General features: G+C 41.2%; 1 pseudogene across 1 annotated transcript; it reads right to left on the bottom strand.

The window, feature by feature from the left end:
- Positions 1-3,380: 3,380 nt before the first annotated feature.
- LOC145469055 (uncharacterized) lies at positions 3,381-14,183 on the bottom strand (annotated as a pseudogene). Its single transcript, XR_014042269.1, has 5 exons — positions 12,956-14,183; positions 10,908-11,172; positions 9,844-10,371; positions 5,533-6,536; positions 3,381-5,209 (listed from the first exon to the last, which is right to left on the bottom strand). The product of XR_014042269.1 is annotated as an uncharacterized LOC145469055 (transcript).
- Positions 14,184-20,356: the final 6,173 nt, after the last annotated feature.

Genomic DNA, 20,356 nt, shown 5'->3' with positions numbered 1-20,356 from the left:
GACACAGATCGTGGGCCTGTCGATGCCGTGGAAAGTGACAACGACAACGATACTCTGACCTTCTTAAGAGCCGTAACAACTCGCAGTGGAAGAGCTGTCCAAGTCCGATATTTCTCTTAAGAGGTCTCTTAAAGTAAAACCATCAAATTAAGATTTCAAATATCACCTTTCCAACAGCTGTAAATTATTGGTGAAGTTAAAGAATGGACTTTTTTGTACAAATTTTGATTACAGTTTCGTGCACATGTTCGAGAATCGTGAAAAGTGAATTTTTTGTTTCGCGATTCGTGAAATCGAAAATTTACTATCGTGACTTCGTGACAACCCCCCCCGTTGCCTCCCTCCCCCCCCCCCCTCGTTAAGGTCGTATTCCTAATTTTCAAATAAACAAGTCTTTGAAAGGTCGGCGCTTTGTGCCAAAAAAAGAGTCTCACCTTGAATTAACATAAGTTCACACATTGCGCGCGGGTACGTGTGGCAAGAAAACAACAATAGTCTTCATTGACAGAAGTTCTGTGCAACTACACGCTCAATAAATCAAATACATTTAGACTCAATAAAAAAAGGTTTTGAGGGCAGTTTGTTAAACAACGCGCGTTAAGCCATCGATCCTCCAGCGGACTTTGTTTGACTTTGTTGCTATGTAAGTGCCACAAGTTACCGCCAAACAACGCGCGTAATCAAACAAAGATATTTAGATTCAATAGCTCTTTAACCACGTCAAGGTCAAATATAACTGAAAAGGTGTTACAGGCGGGTGAAACTTTACAGGATAAAAGTCGTTGGACGGTTTTCAAAGTTTTTCAAATACGATCGGCCATCGATCGTCAACGGACTTTGTTTGACCTTGTTGCTATGTAAGTGCTACAAGTGAATGCTAAACAACGCGCGTAATCAAACAAAGATATTTAGACTCAATCGCACTTAAACTACGCCAAGATCTCGGTCGCATTTTAAGTTCTCTACAGGGTTACAGTTTCTGAAATTCGATCGGCCATCGATAAACGAGCGCATCAACAACATCGGCATAGCGTGGGGGACAGAGAGAGACTAGGGCGAGTGAAACTAACAATTTATACTGAATGGGACGATTATAACATCAGCTAGGCAAATAGAAACAATCTTGTAAGCATATATACACTTTAGTTATGTCATAGAGCGAAGTTACTTCTGTATGGAGCGAAGTAACTCTTGTATGGAGCGAAGTGACTTCTATTATTGAGCGAAGTGATTTTTGGTTGGGGCGAAATGACTGGGGGCGAAATGACCATGGGGCGAAATGACCGGATACCGATTTTCCCGCTAAAAAGCACAGACGCTTATCAGGATAAAAGGTGTTTCTGAACGTAACTTCTTCTGTTTTAACCGCTGCAAAAGCGTAAATACGTCTTTATTAGGTTATCCTCGTGTTTTCTGTTTTCTTACGTAAGCGATTGACAGCCCTAGCCTGACTCCGGAGAAGAAAAGGTAATAAATTCACTGAAATTCCGTTGCTTATTTGGATAATTAATTAACGCAGAATATTACATCTAAAGCGGTGACTATTGACGACTATTCGTCACTATTCGCCACTTTTCGTGACTGTTCGCCACTATTCGCACTATTCGAGACTATTCGCACTATTCGGGACTATCCGCTATTCGCTATTCGCTATTCGCTATTCGGGTTTTCCAGACACCCTTGAACCAGCCGTCGAACGCCTAAATGTTCATTACCGTTCGTTCGGAGAGTTCATCAACTCACTGAAATGGATTGAAAACCATAAAAAAGTTTGGTGTAAAAGATATATTACATCTTCTTACCTTTTGATGTCCACCTTTTTGTTGTTTCTGATTTTAAATCTGCTACAGAGGATTCAGTCATCTCACAAAACATGCATCAAGGCGGAAGTGATTCGGTGTGAAGGCTCACGGGAAAGCAAACTTAAAAGAGGAGGGAGGGGATGGAAGGGAAGGAAGCCACATAGCGTTACAAGCTATAACTGTTACCTTTTCGTGTAAAATGGTTCATTGAAAGTTACTTTATATATACGATTTCTTAACTCTGAAATTAAAATAGGACGTTTGAACGACATCTCTTTTTTGTCTTTCTTCTTTGAAATCACAAGGACAGAAACGTTGCCCCAATACCTTGCGTGACAGCTTTCGCGCACGCTCCTTGAGTAGGAATATATCGAAAATCTTCTTTTCGGGTTTACCTCGTCATAACACGGGGACTGAATGTGGTCTCGATCTGATTTTCACCTCATTCGTCATCGCATTGTTTACGAAAAGATTTCAACCAATCGAATTCGTGAATTTAGTAGTCCCTAAGGCTTTCGCTCTGTTCTGGTCGCCGCCGCGTCCAGTTCAAAATCGACGCATATTTTCTCGATCCAGACATGTTTTCTGGCCATTCCTAGCGTGGAACCTCCAGACGAGGGCACGGAAACAAATCCCTGCTTTCTCGGAAAATGATAGATCGTGACTTCGCCAAATCGAACAGCCTTCTTTAATCGCTTACAAGAATCGTCGCTTTCATCCTCGCTGTCAGTGCTGTGTTTCCGCTTCCCCATGTTCGAGTCCACGTGCGATATAAACCGAACGTGCAACACTGTATCTTATTTTCCCTGTGTTCAACTCTCCAGTTATTTCGCGATCGGTCGACTTTATACCATTCTGACCCCGGGTTTCTATTTTCAATACACACGCACATTTTCCTGTGACGTCAAAGGCATGCAAAAAATGACGCTCGAATTGCGTGGAATCGAATTTGATTGGTTGTTAACCACTGTTGATCGGAAAGTTGGAAATAAAAGGGATTTCGTGAGCAGTGTGCGTAAAATAAAACGCAAATTCGCGTTTTAGCGTCAATGATAAACCTCAGTTTACTTTTCTGCCGAGTCAGCAAGACTTCCTTTCAGTCATGGTTTGTTTATTTCGTCATGGGCTTCCCAACGATGACTCCATGCTTCCCTAAGTGGGTGCTTAGCTAATCACTCGTTATTATTCACGACCACGTTAACTTATCATTGCTTTTCATGGGGGTAGTTGAATATTAATTTGCGCTGACCTAAAATAATCACACGTCTTACGCAATTTTATTCAATATAATAGCATTTCGTAGCAACGTGGTTCTGAGTTTTTCAAGTATAACACAAAAATAGTTTTTTCTCGTCAGTCGCCGAAGGAAAAAGCACGAATTGATTGCGTAACAGCGCAAACAAATTTTGCCGGCTTCCGTGTTAGGACCGATACAGACAGAAAGATCTCTCGAAACGACAGCTTGTGATCGAGAACTTTCTAACCAATGAGGCAAGATAAAGATATTGAACGATATCAAACTTATCAAGTTTATGAAATTTTCGAAATGAAACGTGCCTTTGTAACTCAATCAGTATGTGAACCCCATGAATATTGATAAAATTTCAGTTTTTTTATTTTCTTTAGACTAAATATACATGAATATTTTAATAAATCGCCTCGGAAATAGAGCATGAATGCTTTGAATTCTATTTCTGTCACGTATTTTCCTTGTTTTTGACAATTACTGAGAGATTTGCGTTAGTTTCGAAAACATCTTGCGATACGGGGAAGGGAGAGCGGGTATGGAGAGAAGGGCGAAGGGGGAACAACGTAGTTGGACCATTTGGGACTATTTTGTTAGGTGAATTTGTTACATCCAACTTAGTGACTTTTGGGGAATTTGGTCAATACTTGCCGTGGGTTATATGTATTTATAGCGACGATTCCGAGCTGTCTCTGATGACTGATTAAATGTTATTCCTGGGGTATTATTCATCAAAAACTGTGATATTTAGCATTTATATATTCAAGATGAACGTAGAAAAGCTCTCAAGAATTGATTCACGTAAGAATGTAACGTCCATAAAAGGAAAGTGAAACAATATGCACCGTAATATAGGTTTCAATTAGTAGATAACCTGTTTCTAAAGATAGAAATCTTTGCTACAAAGCTTGAATAACGGCGACTGACATCTCGAAGAATCATTATTTAATTTTTAACTAACGATTATCAGAAATTAACGAATTTTTTTGTTTTCAGTGGATATTTATATATAGAAATCAACAAAATTTGACTTACAAAACTCAATGAAGTCGTAATGTATTCACGCCTTTTCCAGTTTGTCGATAATATCGTCACCAATAATGACAACAGCTGATAGAAAACGTGCGCTTGTCTATTCCGTGGGCGAGTACAACAGTCAAAACTAAAATTGTCGGAGTTTCCGGGGACGTGCGAGCGAGTTTTCGTGTTATGAATTGGCGATTCCTACATTTGTTTCGGGACAGTTTTTTCGGGGCATAGGGAGAGGGGCGAAGGCGGGGTCCTCGGCCCGGGGGACAGGTAAGTCATGTTCTAAGAGGGAGAAATAATGGAAGGAGGAAGGAAGAGTTTGACATTAGGGTATCTTTAAAGCTCTATTTCTATTTAACACGTTCCCCTCTTTGGCAACCCCCTCTCTAGAAATTCAATTTTTTGCACAACAACCCACAACAAGTTAAGTCACTGGCATTAATTTTTTTTTTTTTTAACTATCTCAATAGTTAACCCAATTTCAGCACCGCCTACAAACAACATGAAACAATGTATACAACGTACTGATAACGTAACGCTATATTTGGTTGTCATCCAAATATGGAATTTTCCTCGCACGCCAAACAACCAGGAACAACCAATTAGAGACGTTGCTCTGATTCCGGTAATGTTACGTCATCACTGGAATATTTTCATCGGTTCGAATATGAAATGCCTCTCTCTTGGGGAAAGGAACTGAACTTTCAGATTTGTCCTCACGGAATAAAACTGAAAGGAGTTATAGATTGATATCTTTATTTAATTTTCACCATGGTACAGAGGCGCTACCGATAAAATTGACATACTTACAAAAACTGACTACTTACCGTTAAATGGAATAATGAAAATCAGGAATAAAACAATAAATGACACAAAACAGCTAAAAACATTATCCTATTGGCTTAGCCTATTAAAAATTTTACGTTCATTATAATCAAAGGATTTCTTGGCCATATTTGTGCGACCCGCGGTAAACTGAAGCATGTCGCTTTTTTGTCTGGCTGCACGATTATATAGAGAACGGTTCAAAGAGATCAATGCCCTTTGATTCGTCTTTTCACAAGCTTAGTTGCAGACATGATCAACACGCATGCCCTGCAGAGTAAGCCATTTTAGAAATTCGACTTGAAATCTGTGTCGCTCCTCAATTCTAACGTTTCTCTGTCAAAAATCCTTTTGGAGAAAATAACCGAAAACTATATTTTCATCATCATCATCATTGTCATTTTTTATTTCTTGATAAAATCTACATTTTACAGCTGGACTGGCACGCGAATAGCTATGCTAGTCTAGGCGGGCCAGTCTATCAATACATGGTATATGGTAACTCGGAAGTTCTTAGTCGCTTCAGCTTATCACCATGGATATATCTCATCACCTGTTACTAAGCAACCGCTCCGACGACTGCGGGCTCAGCTATTTGTCTTTATCGGTTATATTTAAACCTTAGATGACTCTTAAGATGTTTAACATATTCCACAAAGAGAAGTGGATAGTTCGTTATAAATATCACAGTTGTTCCCGACCAGGAGCCCGTTTCTCGAAAGCCCCGGAAACTTTTCGGGCCCGGAAAGTCATAGCAAAATATCGAACCTAACGATTACAGAGCTGTTTTATTCACGTATTCTTAATATGAGCAGAGGTTCCCTTCGTACAAGAAGTTTCAGGCGTATACACTACTCCGTGTTTAGATACAGATGAACTAAAAATAGCTTTACGAGCCCGAAAAGTTTCCGAGGATTTCGAGAAACGGGGCCCAGGTCAAACAAAAGTGTTCTTTGCACCATGCTCTGAGTGAGTTGCATTAATCTGTTTAGTAAAGAAACGCAAAATCCCTTTTTTTTGTTTTTGTTTTTGTTTTTTTTTGATTGATGAACACTATCTTGGATTCCCCTAAAGAAACGCACCCCTAGTCAGTGTGCTAGCAAAGCGAGTGATATGAGTGTATTTCAATCAACTTATTACGCACATCTTGCAACGAGCCTCGCGGTAGCGAAGCATCAATAACACAGATCCAGATCGCACACGGTAGTGTTCCAGAGTACCATCATCTTGTAGTTCAGAGTCGTCAAAAATAATATGTTGCTGGTTGGTCGGTATTCCTGTTTCGTCCCTTATTTCTCTCTTCAAAGCTCGGACAGTGAGTCCCGGTACGATCACTATTGTAATCACGGTCTTTCCACTTTGCGTCTTCACGAAAATTTGCCGGGCATAATCAGGTACCAGTACGTCTAACCATAAAATTGACGCTGTCTGAATGTTGTAGTCAATCAAAGTGCGGCCATCTTCAAGAATGTCGCCGAGAAAAATTAGCTGTTGTTGGTCGACTGGTATACCTACCTCACAGGATATTTTCCTTTTCACACTCTGAATGGTATTTTCTGGTTCAACGTATAATGTGATGACAGTATTCTCAGAATAGGTCTTGACGAAAATTTTCATCTCCCATGGAATGGCATCTGAAGGAAAACAAATTATTGAAGGATTAAATGAACACGATGTTTAATTACGGCTGCGTATTTAGTTATTTTCCAGTGGAATTTCCTTGATAAGGGTCTATATATATTAAGTAGGCTTTCTCAATCAAGCAGGTTAAACAGGGTTGGTCTATAATAAAGTGTATTATCGTTTGTCTCACGATGTAGTCACTTGAGATGTAGATCGCGACGTTTCGACTGCTTACTGCTAGTCTTCTTCAGGCGATAAGGTCGACTGATTGCACGGTATCATTTATATCACAAAGGTCGGCTGTGATTGGTGCATTTCGATCCTCCTATTGTTCCATTATTCCGGCGAGTAGCTGTTCCCTCAGTGGTCCGCTGTTGTGCCGTTCTCCTGTTGTTGTGTTTCTTGATCGTGGGTATCCATGCTTCAGGAATTTCAATTCCACTATCCCTGTTGATGTTGTTAGGGTGAAGTCTCATGTGAATAGCTTCCTTGACCCTACGTGTGTACCAGTGAGGATCTCGATCAATAAACTTGACCTCATTCCAGATAGGATAGTGGCCGGTCTCGTGGGTGTGTTCAGAAACGGCGGAGGTCTGGGTTCGGGCGAGTCGTATATCCCTGTCGTGTTCTTTGATCCTCTCCTGCATAGATCTCCCTGTTTCCCCGATGTAGACTTTGCCGCACTCACAGGGAATCCTGTAGACAACACCATCTTGTTGAGCCGGGTTGACGGTGTCCTTTGGTCGCACTAAGTGTGACCGAAGTGTCGTGTCGGACTTAAAGACGGTGCGAATGCCTTGTTGTTCTAGGCAGCGACGGAGAGACTCCGAAACTCCTTGGACATAAGGTAAAACGGCGGTGGATTTAAATTCCGCGACAGGCTCTCTTCTTGGGGTTGTTCGTGCCTTTGTGATCTTCTGTACAAAAGAGGAGGGATATCCGTTAGAAACAAGTACAGATGACAGATGTTTCTTCTCTCCAGCGATTACTGATGGTTTGGTGACGAGACGTTTAGCCCGGTCGTACAGACACTTCACAATGCCGCGCTTTACTGAACGAGGGTGGTGTGAATCATACGCTAGGTACTGATCAGTATGTGTTGGTTTCCTGTAGACACTGGTGGTAAGGCGGCCATCAGGTTCTCTGTAAACTGACGTGTCGAGAAAGGCGATCTTGTTGTTGTTCTCGATCTCCATGGTGAAACGGATTGATGGTTGTTGACTGTTCAGGTGTTGCAGGAAGACGTCAACTCTATCCCGATCCAGGATGGTGAAAGTATCATCTACGTAGCGTTTCCAGATCTTAGGCTTGCAAGGTGCGGACTCTATTGCTAATCTCTACATGGAGATATTTGAAGAACAAGCAATAGAGTCCGCACCTTGCAAGCCTAAGATCTGGAAACGCTACGTAGATGATACTTTCACCATCCTGGATCGGGATAGAGTTGACGTCTTCCTGCAACACCTGAACAGTCAACAACCATCAATCCGTTTCACCATGGAGATCGAGAACAACAACAAGATCGCCTTTCTCGACACGTCAGTTTACAGAGAACCTGATGGCCGCCTTACCACCAGTGTCTACAGGAAACCAACACATACTGATCAGTACCTAGCGTATGATTCACACCACCCTCGTTCAGTAAAGCGCGGCATTGTGAAGTGTCTGTACGACCGGGCTAAACGTCTCGTCACCAAACCATCAGTAATCGCTGGAGAGAAGAAACATCTGTCATCTGTACTTGTTTCTAACGGATATCCCTCCTCTTTTGTACAGAAGATCACAAAGGCACGAACAACCCCAAGAAGAGAGCCTGTCGCGGAATTTAAATCCACCGCCGTTTTACCTTATGTCCAAGGAGTTTCGGAGTCTCTCCGTCGCTGCCTAGAACAACAAGGCATTCGCACCGTCTTTAAGTCCGACACGACACTTCGGTCACACTTAGTGCGACCAAAGGACACCGTCAACCCGGCTCAACAAGATGGTGTTGTCTACAGGATTCCCTGTGAGTGCGGCAAAGTCTACATCGGGGAAACAGGGAGATCTATGCAGGAGAGGATCAAAGAACACGACAGGGATATACGACTCGCCCGAACCCAGACCTCCGCCGTTTCTGAACACACCCACGAGACCGGCCACTATCCTATCTGGAATGAGGTCAAGTTTATTGATCGAGATCCTCACTGGTACACACGTAGGGTCAAGGAAGCTATTCACATAAGACTTCACCCTAACAACATCAACAGGGATAGTGGAATTGAAATTCCTGAAGCATGGATACCCACGATCAAGAAACACAACAACAGGAGAACGGTACAACAGCGGACCACTGAGGGAACAGCTACTCGCCGGAATAATGGAACAATAGGAGGATCGAAATGCACCAATCACAGCCGACCTTTGTGATATAAATGATACCGTGCAATCAGTCGACCTTATCGCCTGAAGAAGACTAGCAGTAAGCAGTCGAAACGTCGCGATCTACATCTCAAGTGACTACATCGTGAGACAAACGATAATACACTTTATTATTGCATCTACCACGATGAATAACAACAACCTTTTCCTCGACAGGGTTGGTCTATTTGATCTGGAGTAAATAATACGGGAGACTAAAATGAAAAAAATGTATCTTTACCTTCAGACTTCACAGAGCAAGGAACGCGTTTGGTAACATGTCTAATTCATGATGATATGGGATTTTTAGCTGCTTGTAAAAGTGTTCCAGGATGACTGTCTTTGAGGCAGCGTCCACACTACGCCGGAGGAATTGGAAAACGGTCGGTTTTGCGTTTTCGTGTAGACGGAAAACATTTTGCCGGAAAATGGGGCTTTTCGAAAACGGCGGCGTCCTAATAATTATGTGATTTCCCTCCAAAATGACCGGTTATTGTTGCGTTTTTAAATTCCTCCGGCATAGTGTGGATGGAAAACATTTGATGCGTCTTCAAAGTGAAACCTCCGTTTTCAAAATCCTCCGGTGTAGTGTGGACGGGATTGGATAACCCGTTCCCCTTGTCGTATCAGATACCCGAAAGTTTAAAGGAGCTCATTCACGGTGTTTTGCCTCTTTTTTTTGGCCACGTATAAAATCTCCTTTAAATGGAAGGAAACCTGAACATAATAGTTTACTAAGATAGAAAAACATCAAAGAGATAATAATAAACCATAAAGCAACAAGGATGGTCAAGGATGGCGAAGATTGACACGGATTGCAAACGACGAATTTGAAAAATTTAGGCTAAACTTTTCAAAATGTGCAAACCATGACTGAGCTCCTTTAATGCATTTAGAAGTGCAAGAAGTATCCCTACTTACCATCAGTCGACCAGAAATACTCTAGACAATTTCTATAGTCCTCTTCAAGAATCGTTGTCGTAAGTTTCACTTCTGTGAGGCCAACCTCCTTCAATAGTTCCTCTGTCACAAGGAATTTTTGCACCATTTCATCCAAGTAGCCTGCGCAATAGTCTTCCCACAATCCGTCAAGTATTTCCTGAGACCTGCATTCTACTGTGATGATCAAACTCCCCGACTGAGTATCCACAATCAAGACCTTCCGTACTTTCTCCAAGTAATAAACAAAACCATTTAAATCCTCTGGTTTGGATGGGTCAATCGTCTGCAAGTACTTGTGTGCAGCGAGGTTTAACACGTCCTGGATTGTGGGAGCAGGGTTAGTTTTGATGCTTACTGTTCCATCATCTTCTGTTGCCTCTGCTTGTACAAATGCCGCCTCATGGATCCCTGCATCATGTTCCGGTGAGACTAACGTCAAATGTGAAGATCCTCCTTGTAAAGCAGGTCCCGAGATGGCCTCGCCATCGATCCGAAGTCTAAGGAAAGCTGTTGGGAAACAGTAATTATTTCTCTTCAGTTTCGATCGATCGATCAGTGGGTGGGTGGGTCAGTGGGTCGGTCGGCAGTCAATAATTTCTTAATTTCACGAGTTAAAGAGAAGAAATTACAGGGTAGGAGGCCAGTGACGAGGAAATTTAAATAGAGACCATAAAAGTAGGGTTCCCTGGCATATTAGTAGGTTAATATTGCTGGACATTTAGGTATATTTATGTGTTTCTACTGAACGGGTCCTGAACAGTTCTTCATCAATTTACTTATCACAAGTCGATTCAAGCTCCTAATAATAAATAAAAATAATAATTATAATAATTATAATGATCATAATGATTATAATAATTATAATAATTTATAATAATCATTCAACATTATTATAACAATTCTATATCCTTCTGCAGAACAAATTAGGCAATTTTCTGCAGTTAATTATGATTATCTTGTCTAATAATACTTTACTGTTTATCAAATAGTTCTCTGCACGGCCAAAAAGTTGCCAACAATTTTAAGATGTATTTTAAACTGACCCGCTTCTATTAAAGGTGCTAGCGATGTCTGAGAGCTGGCAACGGAGGAGCTCAACCTGTCTATGGATTGTTGCACCTTTGTAAGCTGATCTTTAATGTCTTGTGATTCCTCTCGAACTGCTATCTCTAAACATTGAACTTCTTCGGTCGTAGTTTTAAGTTCTCCTCCAAGCTGATCTTTAATGTCTTGGGCTTCCTCTCTCATGGTATTCTCTAAGACTTGGCTTTTCTTTTCTATTGCATGTACTGTTCCGTCTACAACTCCCTAGAAACAAACAAACTTTTATTTCTTTAAAGTCATTAAAGCCAACAAAAAATAGCGAACTGACGAAATTAACAAATAATTAAAAGGTTAAAAACAAAAAAATTAATTGAACTGAAAAATTTATTTTTGTTCTCTGTCTAGCCAAGAAGAAGACCCTCTTAGTCCTGCAATTAACTCCTGTTAACACTGCTGAGCTCCCTTTAGGAGACATAAAGAACACAGACACAAGTGTGGGATTAAAAGGGGGAGGAGGGGTAGCATGCGTTACTTCATAATCGTTTTGATTTATAAATTAGACTTGGAAGCTGCTCATAAATTTTATATGACGTGGACAACGTTAATTCTTTTAAGACGGCTTGGCGGTCACAACGTGATATGCATAACAATCCTAGTATTTCATACATCATTTTCAAATCAATAGCTAGTACAAACTCCTTAGCGGACACGAAGAAATCATCAGATATACGGCGTTTTCTGTTTCGTTTCTTGTATCCTAGCAAATCTCTATTTTGTTTTGCGAGATACATGGAGATCACTTCATTATTGACTTCCCGATTTCTTCGTTTTCGCGCTCGTCGGCTCGCTTCGCTCGCAGCCTACGTGTAGTCGGCTACACGTACGGTAGGCTACTTCGCTTTTTCGTCCTCGCCCGGAGCCTGTTCCAACTTCTCCCGGCAAAAAGGCTAACGTGCGGACACTCGAGGAAGGAGAAGGTAGGGGTGTAAAATGACATCTGTTTTTTTTCGGGGTGACAAAATTCGAAAAATGCTTATTGTAACATATAAATACGTAACAAAATCAAAATGTATCAATAAAACATAAATCAAACAGAAACAGAGACCAACGACGCGAGGCACGGATCAAGTTTCGCGACCCCGGCCTTTACCATAAAAAATGGAGTTTTGAATACACCGTTCGTCAGTCGTTTATTAACTGGCCGTTGTTCAGAGGTTATTTTGGCAGTTGGGACGTGCTTTTATGGCCACTGTGGTGGAGAGGTGGCCTTTGTAGATACTCAGGTGACCGTCGTGGAGAACCTTGTGGCCGTTAGTGGAGGTTCGACTGCATTTATATTCCACATTCCAATTCAGATTTATCAAGTTTTGTTTGAGATTTGACAAAAGACGATGATCATCTTTTCGGTTTTGGCAAATTCTGGTTTTCATTTACCGTTTACAAAAAAAGAGTAATACATATCTGTGTATTTTTTTTTCTGATGGGCCACTTGGTTCAAGACTTTACCTACCAACTCTATGATAAGATGTTAATCAGCTAGCCATGGACGTGGGACAATCATTTGAACCTAAAGTTCCCGGGGGGACTGCCTTATAAAAAGGACGGGGGTGCTGGTCATAGCTTTCAAGGTTTTTCAGCCTCAAAAGGTCCTCAGCAGGAGCTTTTGCAGTACCTTTAAGGGTACTGAGCTGAAAAAATATGACAGGAGATAATGTGTTGTGTTAGAATTGGTACCTCTTAGGGGTGAAAACAATTCCAAGCCATGTCCACAAAACAAGGTCTTGGTACCTTTTAGGGGTTCTTTTCAAAATTTCTGATGAGTATCCCCAATCCTTTTTACATGGGAATCCCCCAGGCCTACAGTATGACCTTCTAAATAGCAATCTGTCACTCAGTCCAATCAGGTATTGAGCTAGTACCACAAGAAACTATGAACTGTAGTCTCTTGGCTACTAAGATCTCCTGAAGAGCTAAGAATCTTATGACAATATGACAACCACATTTATGTAGAGTGACAAGTACACATTGTAATAAACTTTACACTTACCTCCAAATGTTCCAACCCTTTCTGAGTTGAAGCTTTCAGTTCTTCTATGGATTTCTTTACTTCCATATCATTTCTATACCACTCCAGCAGTTCCTGTACATTTCTTTCATCGTCCACTGTGAGGGGATCTTTCAAAAACTTATCGATAGACACTTGCCATTCAACTTTCTTTGCCAGGCTGATTTGACCTGCAATTCTCACAAGTGCTCCACTAATTTCTTGCCACAGAGATAAAAACTGAAAGTCATCTGCGATCTCCATTTGTCAGTTGACATGACCATATACTGTGTTTCGATAATATTTAATTCTCGCCAAATCTGCAGCTAAACTATGGTCCGTACTTGTTGGCAGTTCATCCCAGCCTGTGGCAGGAGGGATGAGGTTCCATATTGTCTTCATCAACTTGAACAGCAGGGTAACATCAAAATCTGTTGACTTGCCGTACACCCCTGGGGAAGGGTACAGACAGTCCCACTGTGGTTTGGTGAGCTTTGATGCTTTGAGTTGCTTCTCTGTGGCTGGATTTTTCAGTATTGTGGGAAGAATACTTGGTGGGTAAAATTGATCAAAAATCTCTCTCAGCAGTGAAGTGCCTCCACTTATCAACAGTCGTGCAAGACGTTGAAAATTTTCTTTTCCTTTTGTTGAACGAAGCACTTCATCTATGTCTGGGGTAGTGGCCATTGCATTAGACAGATAGCAGTACAAATAGAATATCGCATGTCTTGACAGTTGCAGTATGGACAAGTTTCAACTCAAGATTGACCACTTCTCATGCTGTGGCCATTATCAGAAGTCTGTGAATGAAAAAAATAGAAACTATTGTACTGGCCAGCTGGCATTGCCTGTGAACCAAACTGTTACTGTAGTTCAATTTGTGTTATAAATCACGCGTAAACAGACATAACAAGTAGCCAGCTGGCACCTTGGAAAAAAAAAAAAAAAAAAAAATGCAAATTCCGTGCTCTGCCTTGTTATGATTGTGACCGAGTAAGCCTCCTATCATTGTCCTATGCAGGTATTATTTTGCCCTGTCACACAATCTCCCCTGCCCAGCGAACGCTCTGAATAATGAGATTGCGTGACAAGTTAACCAAACTTGTGGTGCAAAATAATGCTAAATTTACCAGTATAAAAGCACGTCAAAGTTTTAAATTTTTTGCTTGCAAAGTTTTCCAATGTTTCACTAATTCAAAAGAAAGGTTATTTAAATTCGTTTGGACATTTTATAAAGATCGTAGCTGTATATAACACAGGAATGTGTTAATTGAATGTTAGCTCATTACAGCGTCTTGACATGAGCTCTTCACGGAATAACTTTTCTTATTTGCATTGTAACAATGTAATACAACGTGGATGCGAAGTAATTTCAGGCTGAAACCACAAAATAGCCCGAAATTGCTTCACGCACATGCTGGACTGTTTTATAATACAAATGAGAAAGGTAACCGTGAAACTGGGGTGTCTGGAAAACCCGAATAGCGAATAGCGAATCGTCGCGAATAGCGAACAGTCCCGAATAGCGACTAGTACGAATAGTGCGAATAGTCTCGAATAGTGCGAATAGTGGCGAACAGTCTTGAATAGTGGCGAATAGTGGCAAATAGTGGCAAATCGTAGCAAATAGGGTACCCAGTATCTCGCAGTCAACCTCGCAGCAACGTAGGGTGGGATTTTCCCGCTAAAAAGCATAGACGCTGATCAGGACGAAAGGTGTTTCTAAACGTAATTCCTTCTGTTTGGGTGTCTGAAAAACCTGAATAGCGAATAGCGAATAGTCGCGAATAGCGAATAACGAATAGTTAAATTCCGAATATCGAATAGCGAATAGTGTGAATAGTGCGAATAGCCTCGAATAGTGCGAATGGTGGCGAACAGTCACGAATAATGGCAAATAGAAGCAAATAAGGTACCCAGTATCTCACAGTCAACCTCGCAGTAACGTGGGATGGGATTTTCCTGCTAAAAAGCATAGACTGTAGTCAGGACAAAAGGTGTTTCTAAACGTAATTCAGGCTTCTGTTTTCACCGCTGCAAAAGCGTAAATATGTCTTTATTAGGTTATCCCTGTTTTCTTTATGTCGGCGATGGACAGCCCTAGCCTGAGTCCTGAGAAGAAAAGGTAATAAATTCACTGAAATTCTGTCGCTTATTTGAATAATTAATTAGCGCAAGATATAGCTTAGATGTTTTTGTTTTTATAGCCGGTTATCGGTGCAGCTCGGTTGAGTCTTTTCAGTTAATAAACTAATCATATTCAACTTGCCTCACATTTGTATTTGTATTGCTGGTTTTCAGTGTCACGCCATTCAAAATAGATCAAAATAAAAATCAAAACCGTTCACTAGATAAAGTCCAGAATCTGGGAAATGAAAGAAAGTAAATATGCAAAGACTCTTGCCAAGATTCTGGTCACAGTAATTTTCCTTAAGCAAGATATGCGAAGAAATTTTTTACCCAAATTTATAGAGATTTGTATGGAGACGCCATGCTGGCGCCCATCCGTATGGGCACCAACATGGCGCCCGGAAACCAACAGAAACATCTGTCACTGAGTTTTGCTACAAAAGCGTGAATTTATCCCTCGAGGAACGCTAAAACATTAAAATAATACTTTTTCTAAGACATGGACTGTCAAGATAGCCAAATTTCCCGAAAGAAAGTCACTTTTTTAGCCATCATGACAGCTCTCTAGGCCGTCATGTAAATGCCGCTTCACGCAAAAGCCTAGAAATTTAAGCGTAGTGTATCACAAAACCAAGAACCCATTCGGAGCGAAAATTTGTATGAATAGTAGTTTTCAGCTGCTCTTACACAGCATTAACGTAAAATCTCAGGAAGGTCAATAGTTTTGTAGTTTGAATTTTAGTGACGTCATGTGAAAACCAGCTATTGTTTGTTTTTTGTTTTTTTTTCACAGAACGTGTTTGGTCTAAACCATCTTATGTTAAGTTGTTTTTCTGTAAATAGCGTTCAATAATAAAAAAACTGAAACTGAAAACTGAAACTTAGTCGAATTTATCAGCGTCCGCAGATAAACGCTATTGCTGTAACTGATCAATTTGAACAAATCCAGATCAGTGCTGGACTAAAGCGGTGACTATTGACGACTATTCGTCACTTTTCGCGACTATTCGCTACTGTTCGCCACTATTCGCACCATTCGAGACTATTCGCACTATTCGTACTATTCGCTATTCGCTATTCGGGTTTTCCAGACACCCGTGAAACTGCGTGAGAAGAGCTAGCTATTCAATAGATTTCCTTGCATTGGACTGCGCTCTCGCCTTGACAGTTCGTAAAGCTACAAAAATAGAAAACGGAGCAATACAATCACAGTTGAAATATAAGTAAGTCAAAGATTCTCACGTTTAGAAATTGCCTTCTTTGTGTCCGATAGTCTTTCAGAGAATGCAAATTTCTCAAAAGCGGAAGTGATTTGGGTTTGTGAAGGCTCACGGGAAATTATAAAGGACGCGTCACGCAATCATCCTCCTCTCACGAACGTCGCGTTCGTGTAGGAAGAAGACTGCGTGACGAGCCCAAAGAGCGTCTCCGTAGGAGGCTAGGGGATGTTGGGTTGAAAGTGAGACTCCTCTGGCAGATGTAAACAGGCTCCGATCAAGGTCGAACACAGAAACAAAGAGATAAATTCAGATACATTTGGCTCTTGTCTTGATTATGTAAAGTAATCTTGATTATGACAGCCGCATGTTTACTCTTCCTTTATTAGTGCAGAGTGCTCTATTGGGATGGTTTAGGGGGCTGCTGCTAGCTAAAGCAAAAACGCCATAAGGTGTAAACTTTAATGCTTGCTTAATTAATTAATTTCAATTAGTCAGTTAGCTTTGCGGGAAGGGTGGCTAGGTGGAGTAGGTACCCGTGTGCACTACGCAAAACGTGTCCTAACGTACGCTGTCTTCTTGAAAACGTGACAAAACTGTATATATGTTTACACAGATATCTTGCTATCCTTGTTTGACTAGGCTCGATTACCAGCCACTGTTTCAGGAAATGAGCCTGTGCTCACCACCCCACCCTCTCCCCCACGAAAAAGAACACGACCGGACCCGAGAGAGTGGTGGAAAGCGAGCCCATTATTTGACACCAGACGTATGATTTTCGGCAACATAAGTACCTTGGATCTTACGTTAACCCAAATGTAACCTTTGGTAGTTTGTCACAATTTTCTGAAATGTAGACACCTTTAGCGGTGATTTAGCGAAGAATATTCCTGAAAACTCAGTCTCGCTCGCTTTCATGACACGTGACAAATTTTGCCGCCTTTTCAAACCATCACTTCGTCTCCCCTCGGTTAGATCTAAATACTAAAATGCCCACATCATCCATTCGATTGAAGAATTTAATAAAAATAATTATTCCATCCGCCCCTGTGGATACTTCTTGCATATTTGCTGGGGCTCACCCAGGAATTCCTGAGAGAGAGAGAGGGGGGGGGGGGGGTTATACAACTTAAAAACTTTCGAAACCATCGATTTGGATGGAGAGCACCCCAGGTGCAAGTTTCAAGGGGGTCCGAAGCCATCCCCGGTAAATTTTTCCTATTTCACCCTCTAAAACACAATTTCCGGCGTTCCTGACACTTGAAAAACGTTTGTGAAGGCGATATAAAATCTGGAGTTTCCCTTCTATCAAACAGAAAAAAACAAAAATAATAATGCAGTCGCGAAATGTACATTAACTTTTCCTAACTCGACAATCGATCAGGCAATTAGTGGATCGAAGTGAAACAAATCATCGAGAAGTATACATAAAACTATTTATTCTATTATTTTTACGATGAGTCAAACAAATAACGAAAAAAATACTGCTTAAAAGAGGGGAGGGGGGAGAGGGGGTTGCAGCCCCCTCCCCGGGATCCGCCTTTGATTTGTGATTACTTGTTCATCAAGAAGAATAGTTACACAATAATCCCTAACTAAACTAATTAACCTAAACTACATACTAAAAGCTGCTTTACAAGGATGCCGTGTTAAAACTCATTCAACACGGTGGGGACGTATGTTAAGTTTAAAATCAGGTACAGATGTTGCACCACGAAGGTCACTTGATAGGCTGTTCCACAACCTGGCTCCGCTGTAATAAGAGAAACTCTTCTTCAGTAATTGGCGCGGGGCTGCGGAAGAGCCAATTTATTTTCAGTATTCCCTAATCAATATGATGTTATGTCGTTTCGAAACACAAATCTAGAACTCAGATACCCAGAGGTCATCCCACGTAAAGATTTGTACATTATTATAAGAGTTAACAAATTTTACCACATATGTCTTTCTATAAAATCACAAATAATATGTTTTCTACGTCCTATACTACATCATTGTCCATGCAATCCAATGCATGTTTCAGTTACTCGATAAAAGCACACAATTAGTTAGACGTTTTCGTTCATTAAAAATTATTCTTAACATCGCAAAAAGAACTTATTGCCGGACGTAGATCTTTTTAAGTAACTGAGCAATGAATTCATAATTTCTCTGCTTCGCTAGGAGAAATACATTTGGTTACCCTTGACAAGTGACTTAACACAGGGGTTGATGAAGCGGTGGCGGAACTAGGAGAGGGGGGAGGGGCCCGGAGGGTTCCCCCCATCATATTTTGGGGAAAAATATAAATCGCCGAAGCAAGAAAAGCTGGTAGGGCAAGCAAAAAAATTCCGCCCCCCCCCCCCCCCCACCCCCTCCCTTAGCTCAAGATCTGGATCCGCCTTTGTGAACCATACATTTAAAGGATGACGTTGTTAATAGGCTACATACTAGTTTTGCAACCCTTTCGAGTGATTTGCCCACGAGTCACTTGTATTTTCTCAGTATACACACGAATCTTAATTTAATTAGACACCTGGCCGGAGGAATTTGAAAACGCACCTTTTAGTCCTACGGTTAGGCCTACCATCCGTGCACAATAATCCAGGGAAATTGTCCACCGAAAACGAAGCTTTTCGAAACCGCTCCTCAAACCGGAGGAATTTAAAAACGCAGTCTTTGCGTTTTAGTGAAGAGGGATAACATTTTGAAAACGGAACTTTTCGAAACGATGACGTCACACCAATCATGTGATTTCCCTGCCGGAGTCTTCCTGAAACACAAATGCAAAATAGCTGCCGGTAACTATAGCAACAATAAGGTAGCCACGTGGGTTCAATTACACCCTTAGTTGTTACTCGGGCTTCCGTAGGAAAGCCCGAGTCATAAAATGCAAGCCTTTTGGTCACCACAAGGGTAGTCATGATCCCAGGCGGTCCGTGCGTAAAGAATGGAAAGTGGAGACGAGAATGCGGCAGATTGCTTTATATCGTGTGATCGCTCGTGATCGCTCTTCGTGAACGACGTGGTATATAAAAGAATGTAGTGTTTGTGAAGTAAATTTTGGAAGGAATCACGCCCTATATGTTCATCTCACATACGTAGATGTCGATCGTTTTCAGAACGGGACGGTCCACGAATACTCTTGCTTGAAAGCCTGCCAAATAAGCAAAGTTCATGCTCGTTCTTACGAGAGAACAAATGAGCCATGTACTAGTTCAAACTACGAAAACACTGGCAAAAATCTATGACAACTGACTTGAAAACAAACTACGATGCCGAGACGAGCACCTCAGATGTTAAAAAAATCAGGAATCGTCGTAAACAGAACTTCGAAGATGATGCAAACAACATGCGATTGGAAGAGGATACTCAACGAAGCAACTTAAATAGTAAATATCTAAGCGCAACTCTTGTGTGAAAATATCCTGATTCTTATATTTGTTTCTGTTGTGTTCAGTAAGCTTACTTGTAAAGTTCGATTTGAAATTGCGGTACGAGGCCCGAGTAAACGTTCTGAGGGCGTCTAGTTTTGCACATGGTAAAAGATGCATTCAAGCGTTTCTGCCGCCGGTGATTGTTGCGTTCTTAAATTTTTCAGGGGTAGTGTGGACGGAAAACACTTTTTCTGTTTTCTACCGTGGAGGGGTAACATTTGATGCGTTTTCCGAGTAAAAACGTCGTTTCCAAATTTCTCCGGTGCGGTGTGGACGGGGCCTGAAGCTAATCACTTGCATGGTGTTCCGGTCAGTGTCTTTAGAAAGTTACGAACCGTCTTTCAATCATTTTGCCATAACTTAGACGGAGCCCGCGGTTTAGCAAACCATGACTGATGCGTCTAATATAATCCCTATTCTAAGCTGTAGTGGATCAAACTTAGTGCGGTAACATAATCTTCGAGTTCAATGTTGTGAAAAATAATCTATTGTTACTCTCTCGGCATTTCTATCTGATCCATTATTATTTTCTTAGTCTGAACAGTGAGGTAACTTCCATTTCCTGGAATTGTTCATCTAATATGCTATCTGTACCAAGTCCTCCTACCGTAGATGTCAGCTCATGAGTTCCTTCTCCTGGT

Source organism: Orbicella franksi, chromosome 15 (assembly GCF_964199315.1).
Source record: "Orbicella franksi chromosome 15, jaOrbFran1.1, whole genome shotgun sequence".
NCBI classification, from domain to species: Eukaryota; Metazoa; Cnidaria; class Anthozoa; order Scleractinia; family Merulinidae; genus Orbicella; species Orbicella franksi.
The sequence above is the reverse complement of the archived record's forward strand: the minus strand, read 5'-3'. Positions and strand labels throughout refer to the sequence as shown.